Raw genomic sequence first — 12,959 nt, 5'->3', positions numbered from 1 at the left:
TCATTAATAATTGCTTCGTTAAAATTTGTTTCAAGATGGAGCAAGTGCGATTGAAGGCAGAGGAGATCGAGGAATGAAGAATTGAAGATTAATTGACGCTGAACATTTTCTTAATTAAATTTGAATCCTTTGTTTTCCATTTTTCATCGGATGTTATGATAATTTAGACAAGTTTTCATAAGTTGTTTGTTGTTCAATGTTGTTATAACTTGGATTGGATGTCTTTGAATTTTTATTGTGCTTAATATTGCAATTGATTGTTGGGATTTTAATGCTTTGTTATGACTTTTATATTGTTGTAAGTATTTATTTGCTTTAAATGTGTTTATTAGGTGTGATTTTTGTCTCCTATAAAGGTGAAAACGTTAAAAAAAAAAAAAAGAAAGGAGAAAATTTAGGTTTTGGACTACCTGAACCTATCCATCAGTCTGGTGGATCAAGTCCAATCCAACCCGACTTTGGGTTATAATTACCCGTATATGTATCCTCTTTTTAGCAGTAATAATATTTGCAGTACTGTCAAACACTAAATATGAATACTTTTTTCTAGTAAAAATTTAAATATTAATTTATGATGTTATAAGATATTAATTCCTTCTACCAGGGAGTTTACAACTGGAACACATCAAACAATTGCAAGGGCAAAAAGTTACGGCCACTTGGGCTATGGTCTTATTGTGTTATTTTAAAACTTTTTTAGCTACGTCCAATTGGGCTAGAGTCCAGGTCAAAAAGATTGGGCTAGAGTCCAGGTCAAAAAGATTGGGCTAGAGTCTTGTTATTTTTTCCCCACCTCTTTTTCAGCCGAGAGGGCCAGAGTCTACGTTAAACCTAGGACAGCTTGCTAATGCCTGAGAATAATATAAACCGTCCAATTAGATATAGATGTCTTCTTAACCGTCCGATCATTCTGCCACTTATTCTATAAGTTAAAGGGCCTAAGGCGCCTGGCCACACTCGTCTCTTGGTCGCCGCTCTTCCACAGCTCTAATTAGGGTTTTGTTACCTTTCGCTCTCTCGCCGATCTGAATTCAATGGAGTCCGTGCAGATCTCCTTGGTAACCCTGTATTGAATCCTTTACTTAGCTTCATTATCTGGTCATTGCGGATTAATTCAATTCCCAATTGACTCGTTCCCTTGAAGCGAAAGCAAATTGTGTTGCTTTTGTCTAATCTCTCCCTCAACCCTCTTTTCCGACGTTGATTTGGGAGAACGCTTGAGCAGCAACATTTCTTTCAAGTTATTTACCCCCCCACCTTTTTAGGCTCTCGGAGAGTCCTTTGAATGATTCAATTGGGAGTGTATCGCATTTAACTGTGATGAGTCTACAGACCTGTAATGACTTGCGGTTATGATCGCAATCGTTATTGAACATCTAAGGGACTGAGTTATGTGCTTTTACTCCCACTATATTTATATTGGCTTACTCGGTTTGAGGAGAGAATTTTCTATGATATAAGTTAGTTTGCGTTTTCTTATCAACATAAGGCTTCATATCCCAAATTGATTTTGCTGGCACAATTGTGTTGATGTTTGTGTTTTGCAATGTTTTATAGAAGCCTAGATTTTGTTCCCCTCGCTATCCAGTGTTGTAATATAATGCTCCATTAGGACGTCGGGGAACAATATTCCTTGCCAAAACCCTTTCTTTTTGTTCGTTGGTTCATGTTTTGTAATTACTGATTCCTTGTTTACAATTTCAAGATAGGTTTTGTTTTTTTCTGATTACTTTTTGGTTTTTTGGGGGGTGAAAATTTTCTGATAAGCTATAAATGAAGACATTATATGATTATATGTGTGGTAGATGGGGATGAAGCAAAATCAATAATCCAACACTTGATCTGATACTATTAAGTGAAGTTAAACGATTATTTTTGCTCCTGAATCTACCATTACTGTTTATGTTAATATGTTTTTCATTTTTAGTATTCATTTCTGGTCATGGCAGTATGCCAAGTGCTGTGAAAGTATGTAATAATGCATCAAGTGATGAAATTGGAAAAATCTTAGGACACCTTCCTACACGGCAGCACTGTCGTGGATGAGAAAGAATATTCCATGCTGATGATGTGTTTCACAGTTTAGAGGGCCCCCGGAATTGTGAAAGGTGAAATTTGACTGGCAGAAGCAGATTTGAATATGATTTACATAGACGAGTTTCTTCTTTCTATCTCACTTGTATGTATGACAATGAGTCCAAGTCTATGTAGGGTTTTATCGCTTATGATGTCCCCAGTTTGGATGGTGCCATTGGCTAAACCGTTCTCAGGGGAAGTTATTCTCTCTCTAAAGAATGCCATGGATTCAAATTTGAAATACAAATGAAAAGTAATTTCAAATTTTAAATTGTATCGATAATAATCAAAAGACTGAATTACCATGGACAGAGATGGAGGGATTTATTCATTTTCTAGTTGTGACCATGGATGCGATGAATTGTAAGGCAACTGGCAATGTAAATATGAGAAGGCTTGGGAATGGGAATCTTCTAGAAAAATAATCTGATAAAATGAAAGCTTCATCAAAATGTAAGCATCCAAAATTACAAATCAAAACCCAAAATTGCAGGGTTTTAACTAGTCTCCACTTGACTGCTCCCTTCCCATGTATCTTTCCCCGTAATCTTCTCCGAGACTGAGGTTATGATGGCAGCCAAGAAAAGAACAACTGGAATATGGAACTAGTAACTCGTGAAAAGAAAAATCACGAGTTGAAGATAATTTTCATGGTTCTATTTCCTCTCTCTGAAACAATGGCTTGCCCCCTCAAAGCCTTGTCCGAGGATGACTTCATTAAGTGAACATCTTCTACTCTGTTTGCAAAACCAAGACAGACGGGTAGGGAGAGGCTGCCAATTTGAGAGTATTCTGTTTGTGTTCGTACGGAAAACGGGCCTGCGTAGTCCGGGCTGTGGGCCCGCATGTTAAAAACAATCAATTTATAAAGCCCGGCCCTTACAGTAGTCAGTGGTGGGCTCAGGCGGTCCTGTTTAAGAAAATATATACATATGTTTATACACACGCATTCTTTAAAATATTTTGATTTTGATATGGATAACAATAAAATAACAAGCTTTATAAAAACTCATAATTCGAACCATTAATAATAAAACAATATGAAATTGGTAGCTGAATTTTTAAAATTAAACCAAATTAAGTCATTGTTCTAAAAATTGATAAACTATTGCTCAAAATTACAAAGTAAAAACTTTTTGGGGTTCACCAATCGCTTCTGCCGACTTTTTCAAATTCACAGATTGCATATAATATCAGTAGATAGTTGAGGACGTAAAGGACGTAGAAATTTGGTGGGAGAGGTTTGTTTTACATATTCTACTCACGAAGTCCCGGTATTAAAGAATTTTTTAATGATTTTTTTCAATTATAATTATAGGCTCTACTTTTCATTTTTAATACTTCATACCAAATGATATTTCTAACTCACATGGCATCCACTAATATGTTGCTTCTGGGAAGATCTGATAAACCCAAGCTGTGACAAGCTACAATTGCCGACGATGGCAGTAACCAACAACATTCTGGTCAATCTGGTCAAAAAAAAAAAAAACCAACATTCTGGTCAACAATTAACAATTTAGCCCTTACAAACCATATAAGTGATTCAAAAAGAAAAAGAAAAACAAAAGTACTGCCTATTTTAATATAAGAAATAGCTGGGGATTGTATTTTGTCCTAAATATAAGATATTAATATACTTTGTCTCTTAATTTTATAATTTCTTTCTCAAAGGAATTCTTATCGAGTGGATAGTTCCAATACACATGAAAGAAGATCAGGACAGTTTAGAAAAACCAACACATATTTGTTATAAATAATCAAATTAACTAATTAACTAAATTTCTTAATATCTCAAAATTAATTATCTAACTGTTATATTGAAAACAGAAGGTAGTAATGCTACCTTCCATTTTTAATATAAGATCTAGATAACTAATTCGGGATTAACTAATTTTTTTTAATAAATATGTCACTTGGTTTCCACACGTTGGCAACTTTTTTATCATATTGCAATTCAGATCGGTTATTATTCAAATAAAGAAAATTCCCTTCAATATGAAAAAAAATCACAAATAAAGACTCTGAAAAATTAAAAATTGCAATTGAAATTCTTGAATTCAAAAAATTGTTGCCAGAGCTTAGTTTTAAATATGAGTTAGCAAATGATGTATAAAAGACCAAATTGCACTCCTATTGAAAATCAGGAGTTCAAAATAACAAATACAGTATTAAGAACTACAAGTTAGAATAAGTATTTCAAATAACAAGTATGTACTACAAAATAAAAAATATAATATTGAAAATTAGAAGCCAAGTGTTCCAAATAAAAAATCGGAAATAACAAGTTTAAACAACAGGATAATTTGGACTTTTACACTATTTGCTCATTCATAGTTAAGACGCAGTTCCTAACAGCAATTTTTAATTTTTTGAATTCAAGCACACAAATCGCAATATTTTTTTTTAGGGTTTTTATTTGCCATTTCCATTCAGTATTTCAGGTTTTTCGATAAATGGAACCGAAAACCAAATGTCCAGCCCCTACAAATGCGACAGATGCTTCCGCTGCAGTCTAAAACAATACTGGGCCATTTTAAATTAATTCTTGAAGCCCACAATGAATTTATCAAGCCCAATTACGGCCTTTTGTGAGTCCAAACAGATTTCTGCAAACTAAGGGACAAAAATCGCTGTGTAATATATGTTTTGACGTAAACTGATTTTTGGAATGTTGAAAATTCAATTTCAAAATACGTGAATTATGGAACAAAGGTTAAATCAAATTAGAAGTCAGAAAAAGTTACGTGTTAAAAAGGCATCCACTAAAAGATCCTTTTTTCAATTACTTCTAACAAGATGATTAACTTAAGATTCTTAACAAATAAACTATCACATACCCCAGATTAGCGCTTACCCAATCACACCGCTTTTGTCTCTACGAAGGTTGGGAACTAAAATGCAGGACCCCACCAAGAGGCGGGACCCTCCCAAATATAGGCGTATGCCACTTTGAGCAGCGGGCACACGGTATTCTTTAGTAAAAGGCGAAAGAATAGTTCGCTCTGTGCCCACTGCGCGGCTGCGTGCTTTAAAGCGAATGTGGGACTATACGACCTTTGTGGCTCCTCGATGTGGGACTTTGAATTGATGCGAACCACAGAATCACGTTCTATGCAATCCAAAATTGGACCTCCTCTCTTTAATCTCTGAATATTGAGTCCTCTTTTTTGTCAAAAAAAAAAAAAAAAAAAGAATATTTAGTCCTCTTTTGAACACGCACCTTCTAAATTCCTACCATTCCCTAAAAAACCTTAGCAAGTGAAAACTATTTGATTTCCTCATATGCTTCAATCGTTTGAACCTAAATTATGATGTCTGTGCAAGTTTTCCTGCCAAGGGTTCTGGTTCGCTCATATGGGAACTGTGTTATATCTCAGAAAACTATTCCTATACTCATATCCAAGAACCCAATATCGTTTCTTTCACAAATATTAAGATTTCCTGCAGCCCCATTGCAATTTAACTGCAAAAGGAGAATGAAGCATTAAAGAGAATCGTAAAGAAAATGTTATGAAAGCTCTCAGTGCAGCATCACTTTCTTCATCCCCAAACCAAGTGTTGATTGGTCAGAATTTCCTTCACAGCTAATGAAATTCCCTAGAATTTCCTTTCCTTTCCTTTCCATCCCTCTCTATTTTATATTATGAGTTGTGTAAGATCCCAAGGAATTACCCTTCCATTAACAGGAAATAGGAGTCTTTTCAATAGTTAAAGCCCACCTCCAAAGAATAAATAGTTCATACAACATATCAGAGTTCCATTTTCCTCGGTTATGCAGAACAAGCTTTGCCCACTAGCCTGACCCAAAATTCCACTATAAATTAACCACCAGGTCTTTTAACTCCAGGTTCTTTAACTTTGTACACTCCTTTCCAGAATCCCAACATCCAAAAGATCTTATTTTTATCAGCCCTTCCTGATCTATCTCAAAGCTTATATAATAGTGACATGTCACTGTTTTTCAAAATATCTGATAACATGAGACTTTAATATGTCTTTCGCACGGCATGCAGCTGACCAAACCAGTCTAACAAAATCTCTTCTCTCAGAATCTTCATCACCGCGTGCTTGGAGGCAAAGCACGATGCTTATCTTCACTGTCTTATCGTAGAATGATTTTTTCGATGAACTAGATGTTGCTGCCCTCCTATCTGAGATGAATCTTCATATGAGAGCGTGAACTTATTTGAATCTGACATGAACCTGTGTTTACTGAATTGTACAGAGATAATGGAGGGGAAATGGGCAGAGATCAGAAGGCAGTCGACAAGAATCTTATTAAATGAATACATATCCATCCATCCTATATACACACACATATAATGTGATAATTTTAAGAGAGATATTAAAACTAAAATTATAAAAAAAATAGTTAATGTATTATGGGAAGAAATGAAAATAATAAAATACTTAATTAGATATATTTAGTGTGATTGTGGTTTTTGTATATCGGCTATTGAATACTATTTTTTGCAAATTTTGTTAATTAATTTTTTTTGTTTGTATATTTTTGCAAATATCTAGTCGTTGGTTCTTTTTAAGGTAATTTTATTTATTAAAGTTGGGTGGGAAACTCTTTTTTCTTTTCTCCCCCTCGGTGTCTTCACAGTGACATCTAACTTCTTTTTTATTAAAACGTTTGATTTTTTTTCCAAAGAAGCAGCCTGATTTGGCTTACAAAATTAAGTAGTTTTTGCTTCAAAAGTCAAATGGGCCAAAAGCTTATCCAAACAAATGTTTTAGCGTGCGTTTGGAATGCCATTAGGGAGGTAAACGTGTATGGGAAAATGTGAAACCCAAGTTAGTGACTTAGTGGTGATGCATTGTTTGAATTCAAGTTAGAGAATGATGAAGCAAAAGTCAAAATTTATGGCTCTGTTTGCGAAAGGGTTTACATGCTTCCATCATGCAGTTGAATAACTAAACATGTAAAACTCCTTCTTTATTTAAGTAAATAAGACTCATCATTCAACCATTACTATGGTAAAATAGGGAAAACCGTTAAAACAACTACTATAGTAGAAAAAGAAAATAACGTGAACATTAAAATTGACGCTTAAACCTATGGGCCCAAACCTCACTAACAGCATGCAACCCAAAAATCATTCATTTCATTCTATTGGGTCTCCGAGCCTCCGGCTTAGGTAACAAAAGGTATCAAACATAAGCCCATCATATTTTCCAATAAACATAGACCAAAGTTTCATAAAACATCAAAATGGCCTTCAGCCAACTAGGTAAAGAATCAAAAGTATCTCCAGTTTACAAATACTACTATGTCAACAAAATATTCCCAAAAATGACCCTATAGGTGGCAATATACAATCAACCATACATAGCACACCGGCCAGAGACATTAAGCTAACATAGCTCAAACTTCTACGTCCCTCCCCAGCGGCGCATGCCTAGAGCCTTCACCTGAAAATATTTAAACCACGGTGAGACTAAAGTCCAGTAACCAGTGCTCCAATTCAAGGTACATAGTAGTAGGTGCTCGTGAGGCCTCCAGTGGCACAGTTGACATATAATACTATAAACGATAGTCACAAAAATTCATGCAGGTGTAATGATGGAACCCAAAAACCCTATCCCTTATTTTGGGGGATTTTTCAAGAGCCGAACCCGGCTTATCTCTCATTAGCACTGGGAAAACGGGTCGGCCCAGCCCTCCAGGGCCGGCCCGTTTAAGCCCGAGTTCAAAAAATGAAGCATTTTCCCAAGCCCAGCCCGTGAGATAACAGGCTCGGGCTGGCCTGCGGGCTTTTGATCCGTTTAACTAAAATGTATTTTTATTATTATTTTTTGCCTATTTTATCGAAATAATAAAAATGAAATAACAAAATTACTAATAAAAGATATAAATAAAAATAAAAATAAGTCACAAACATAAATATTATTATGTCAAAACATCTATCACAGTGTAATAGAGTCTATTGAATGAACAAACTAAATAGAGGACAGACATTAACAACTAAATAAACACTAAGTTCAGTAAATAATTACAATATGGATGATCTTGTTTAATTATAAATAATTAACAAAAAAGTTTAACTAACAAACATAGTATATATAAAAAATAATTGTTTGTCCTACTGACAAAAAAGAAAAGAGTTCATCATCCCTAGTTCTAAATTTGTTTCTAACTATAAAAATGATATAGATCTTTATTTTAATTCAAAAGATTCTTTAACCAATTCTATTTCAAGTATAAAAAATATGAAAGAATGATAAATAAAGATTGTAAAATAACACATACAGTATTTTAATAGGTTTTGACAACTTATAAATAATAACACATTTTTGTTAATATACTTAGAATTATGGTGATTTCTTTTTTTGTGAATGCCATTTGTGTAAACAGTGGGGGTAAGTAAAACTAAGAGTATATTATGTGTAAAATGTTAGGGTTTTCCTTTTTAAGTTAAGAAAAAAATATAAAAATTAAAAAAAAAATATTGGCGGGCTTAAACGGGCCGACCCGCGGCCCTACAGGGCTGGCCCGTTTATTTTTCGGCCCTACAGGGCTGGCCCTTTTAAGCCCGACTTTCCTTTCAAGACTCCAAAATACAAGCCCGACCCGCGACTTAAACGGGCTTAAACGGGCCGGCCCGACGGGCTCGACCCGTTTTCCCGGCTCTATCTCTCACTATAGGGGACGTAAAGAGCCAAACGGCCTATCTCTCACTATGGGGATGTAAGAAGCCAACCATCATGCATCAATAGAGGCCTTACCCACGTGATAGTATCAACCATGTCTCTCACCAAATCCCAGCACATGTATCATGCTTAAGCATTTACCAAAGAATAAGTCCATATTTCAAAGTAACTTCAATAGGTGGCATATCTTCCAAAATTCCAATACATTTAGTATCATACAAAAACCCCATAAGACAAATTTTCCTTTCTTAAATATAGGCAATACATTTAGATCACAAATTATTACTAGTAGTGAGAAAATAACAAATCTACTCACAATACCATAATAGCATGTACAAATAATTGGAAAGTAGTTACCTCTTACCTAAGCAAGGATTTACAAACCACCAACGATACCTCATGCACCAACAAGACTTACAACCAGTCTACACAAGCAAACAAACATACAACCACTATGTATTAGTCTTCAAACTAATAAAGTGGCCAAAACAACACTTGATGACTCAAAAATTCCTAACCTTAACCGAAACTCTACCTAACTCCAAAGGCCAAAACATCTTGGCAACACTCCAAAAGCCACAAGAGTCCACTGTAACTTTAATTCCCTTCCAAAACATCAATTGGAATTCAAAACCTCAAAGACTCACTCTAGGAATTCAACACCCAAACGCCCAAGGAGGACAATTCAAGTCCTATTAGCATTCTAAACTGATTAGACATTAATTTAGCCCACATTAACATAACTCAAATTATAAAACTCAAATTCAATCTCGGCATTATCTCAATCATAAACCTTCATTGGTAAGAAACCCAAACGCCAAAAACTTCAAAATCTCCAAATCCAACAAAACTACACTAATTCAACACTTAATCTAAACCACAACAATCATTAAACTCAAAACAATTAGTAAAAACCTTAATTCAACAGAACCTAGAAACTCTATGATTTTTTTATAGAATCCTCAAAAATTTCCAAGAGAAAGAGTAGATTAGAGAATAAAACCACTTACTTAAGGCAATGGATCCTTAGAAACACCTTCTCCAAGCCAAAAATACGAAACTAGCTAGCAGAGCCAACTCCCTCCTTTAGAAAATCTAATTTTCGCACATCAGACCCTTTCTTCAGATTAATAGATGCGGATCTTTTACCGCGGTGAACCCAAAAACTTTGCTGCAACGAACAGCCCTGAAAGGGATTTAGTCGCCTGGAAACCTGACTTCGTCGTGGCGAGATTCCCCCCCCCCCGAGATGGAACTCTCGCTGCCTGAACAACTTTTGCCGCAGTGAGACTTTTCTCTTGACAAGAAGCTCCCCTGTACTCCCTGGTTCGCCGCAGCGAACAAATCCTGAAAGGGATTATTTACCTGCTCCTTCACACTCACTTTAATTCCCAACCAAAAACCAAGATTTCAAGCTTAAACACTAAATTATCTCCAAAAATTCAAACTTAAAGGGCTACTAGAACTCAATATAAAACTCAAGACATTACAAAAACTGTGTGATAAAATATGTGATGTTTAGATTCATGATTTGGAAATTTAGGATGTGTTTGGATTAGCAGTGAGAGAAGTTACTTTTTTCCAATCTGGCTTTTGCAAAGGTTAAATTGGGTAAAGTCAGGTAGTGTAATGTGATTTATGTTTGGATTGACTTTGTAAAAAAAAATCAGTTTAAGAAGCTAAAACTTGTTTGAATGATTAATAAAAAAATAAGTTTCGATGTAAATGATTGAAAAGGACATAAACTTTATTGAATGGTACATATTTATATTATATATTTATAATGTGATAATTGTCAAAGAGTAATTAAAATATAATTATAAAAATAAAATAGTTATTTCTTAGAATAATTAAAACTAAAATAATAATTTAAATTTTAGGAAAAATTGAGAAAAAGTCCTCCTATTAAAAATATAATTAGTGAGAAGATCTAAAATAATACAAGCATTCTATATCTATATATTACTTCCTTCCAATTAAAATTTTAATAGAACATTTTTCTCAATTATCCATAGATTTTATAAATATGATAGTAGATAATGAAGAATAATAAATTATTTTTTTTTAAAAAAATAGTTTCATTATTATTAAAAAATGATTTCTTTAATAAAAAACCAACTCAAGTGGCTAGGTTAAAAAAAAAAAACTCACATCAAGAAGCTGAAAGCAATAAGTTGGAGCTTTTGAAAAAATGTTCGTTTAAGCATGAGTCTATTTATCTCCACAATCAATCCAAATACATGTTTTAAGCAAAAGTTACTTTTTTCAGTTTTTTCTAATGAAAAAGTCAGTTTGGGAGCCACCACTGTGATCCCAAACATACCCTTAACTTTTGTGTAAAAGCCACCTTAAGTTAAAAGTAAAAATTTGGGCTTATAGCTTTCGGCTTTTGCAAAGTAGAGAGAGAAAGTTAAAAAAGAGTTGGTTCACCTTTAAAAAATTTACTATTCTCTCTAATTCTTGCTATACAACTTTAAATAATTAATTTGTAAATAACAAAGAATCAGTTAAAATTAATTGAAAGGTTATAAATATATTCTCTCCGATCCATTTAATCCTCCAATGCTCTCCTCTCCTATCCACAGTGACATATGACTTTTTTTAGAAGCATTTTGATTTGGCTTATAAAATTATGCAGCTTTTACCCCAAAAGTCAAATGAGCCATAACTTGATCCAGACAAATGCCTTCGTAGCGCTGTGCAGTCTCACATTTTCAATGCACGTTTTCCTTTAAAAACGCTGATCCAAACGAAGTCTGAAAACATTACGTGACCGTTAGACCTAATTTGGTCTCTTTTCCATTTTACCACTACATACATCAGGGGTGATAAGAGGAAAACTTGCCTATTGCATCATATTCAAAATTGAGGGGTCCTTTTGCAGTTGACTTTGCAGTATTTAGCTTTTATCCCTTAGTTGCAGCATATGTATACATTTTATATCAGAAGATGAAAGTGTATTATCAAGCTCTATTGCCTGTCTCCCAAGTGCAAGATATTGAATTAGCAATAAGATTAAAGTCTAATAAAAAAACATAGAGCAGATACCGAAATATTGCAGTTTCAAGAAAGTCTTCGTTTGTGGTGATGTGACAGACAAAGATGTTCTCAGCAGGGAAGAGTTACCATAACCGAACTGATATGCAGATTGAAAACGTTTTCATTTTTAACCATGTCAGTCCAATTGAATTGAGATGATGACATTACAAACCAATGCAGAACCGCTAATTTATTTATTTATTTTGCAATGGAATGAGTATATAACCTGATAGTGACCAAACCTACTAGATTGAAATAGGGGGGAAAAGCAAACATAAAACTATTAGCTTTGATCTGTTGTATGTTCCATTTAAATACTCGCCCCTTACATGAGAATAATTAGATTAACCCTTTATAATGGACTTTGCAATATATAGCTCTGATCCCTTAGCTGCTGCAAATGCCTATATCTTTATATCAGAAGATGAAAGTGTGTTATCAAGCTCTATTGTCTGTCTGCCGAGTGCAAGGTATTGAAATAGCAATGCTTTTCAGCTTTCAAAAAGACAATTTGTATATGCAAAAGAGAACACTATTGCAGCTTCCAAAAAGAAAGAATGGTAGGACTAATAACTAATGATCTGAAAAGTAATGGCGTGATACCCAATAAAGTTGCAGTATCAAGTATTGTGATGATAAAAGATAAGGCATATAAATTATAAATCCAGTTATGCCTGCTGGAATTAGATGTTAAACCATTCTGTTTGAATTCTGATCTTCCACCCATAGCAATGTGCAGCAGCTCCCCAGATACAATCTCTGAATGGGGAGATTGAGAAGCATATGCAAACCATAAAGCAAAATGAAGATCCTACAATAATAAAGTAGACAGAAAAACATAATATAAATTTTAGCAACCCTGCATTCCTGGGGGATCACTTTGGCATATAGCCAGGAGTAATATCTGTGTAGCTGATTTCCTTACCATACACATAGCTTTGCTGTCATTTACTTTTTCACAACTAAGACAAGACCGTTGAAAAGAATCAGCTGCACAGATTTTAAAAGGGCAGACTCAATTTGTTTCCTTGAGCATGAAACTTGTACCTACTAATCAAACTCTGCAGGAACCAACAATACCAGTATATGCAATGTGAGTTCATCTGAAACAATGTTCATACATTGAACCAAACGAATGAAAGTAAATATCTAAATATAGGAAACTTTTTTTTTGGGGGGGGGGG

At 34.3% G+C, this 12,959-nt stretch overlaps 5 non-coding genes across 5 annotated transcripts; 4 read left to right on the top strand and 1 right to left on the bottom strand.

The window, feature by feature from the left end:
• The first annotated feature begins 1,310 nt into the window (after window positions 1–1,310).
• On the top strand, window positions 1,311–1,394 carry LOC114712722 (small nucleolar RNA SNORD25). The gene has a single exon (XR_003737270.1). It is a non-coding gene; the product is annotated as a small nucleolar RNA SNORD25 (small nucleolar RNA).
• A 92-nt stretch (window positions 1,395–1,486) lies between these two features.
• Window positions 1,487–1,632, top strand: LOC114712742 (small nucleolar RNA snoR136). The gene has a single exon (XR_003737273.1). It is a non-coding gene; the product is annotated as a small nucleolar RNA snoR136 (small nucleolar RNA).
• A 170-nt stretch (window positions 1,633–1,802) lies between these two features.
• On the top strand, window positions 1,803–1,891 carry LOC114712737 (small nucleolar RNA snoR31). The gene has a single exon (XR_003737272.1). It is a non-coding gene; the product is annotated as a small nucleolar RNA snoR31 (small nucleolar RNA).
• An 88-nt stretch (window positions 1,892–1,979) lies between these two features.
• LOC114712729 (small nucleolar RNA snoR31/Z110/Z27) lies at window positions 1,980–2,073 on the top strand. Its single transcript, XR_003737271.1, has one exon. It is a non-coding gene; the product is annotated as a small nucleolar RNA snoR31/Z110/Z27 (small nucleolar RNA).
• Window positions 2,074–4,982: 2,909 nt separating this feature from the next.
• Window positions 4,983–5,100, bottom strand: LOC114712761 (U5 spliceosomal RNA). Its single transcript, XR_003737276.1, has one exon. It is a non-coding gene; the product is annotated as a U5 spliceosomal RNA (small nuclear RNA).
• Between the last annotated feature and the right edge of the window lie 7,859 nt (window positions 5,101–12,959).

Source organism: Neltuma alba, unplaced genomic scaffold (genome assembly GCF_004799145.2).
Source record: "Neltuma alba isolate B1F8T4 unplaced genomic scaffold, ASM479914v2 tig00001841_pilon, whole genome shotgun sequence".
Lineage (NCBI taxonomy): Eukaryota > Viridiplantae > Streptophyta > Magnoliopsida > Fabales > Fabaceae > Neltuma > Neltuma alba.
The sequence above is the reverse complement of the archived record's forward strand: the minus strand, read 5'-3'. Positions and strand labels throughout refer to the sequence as shown.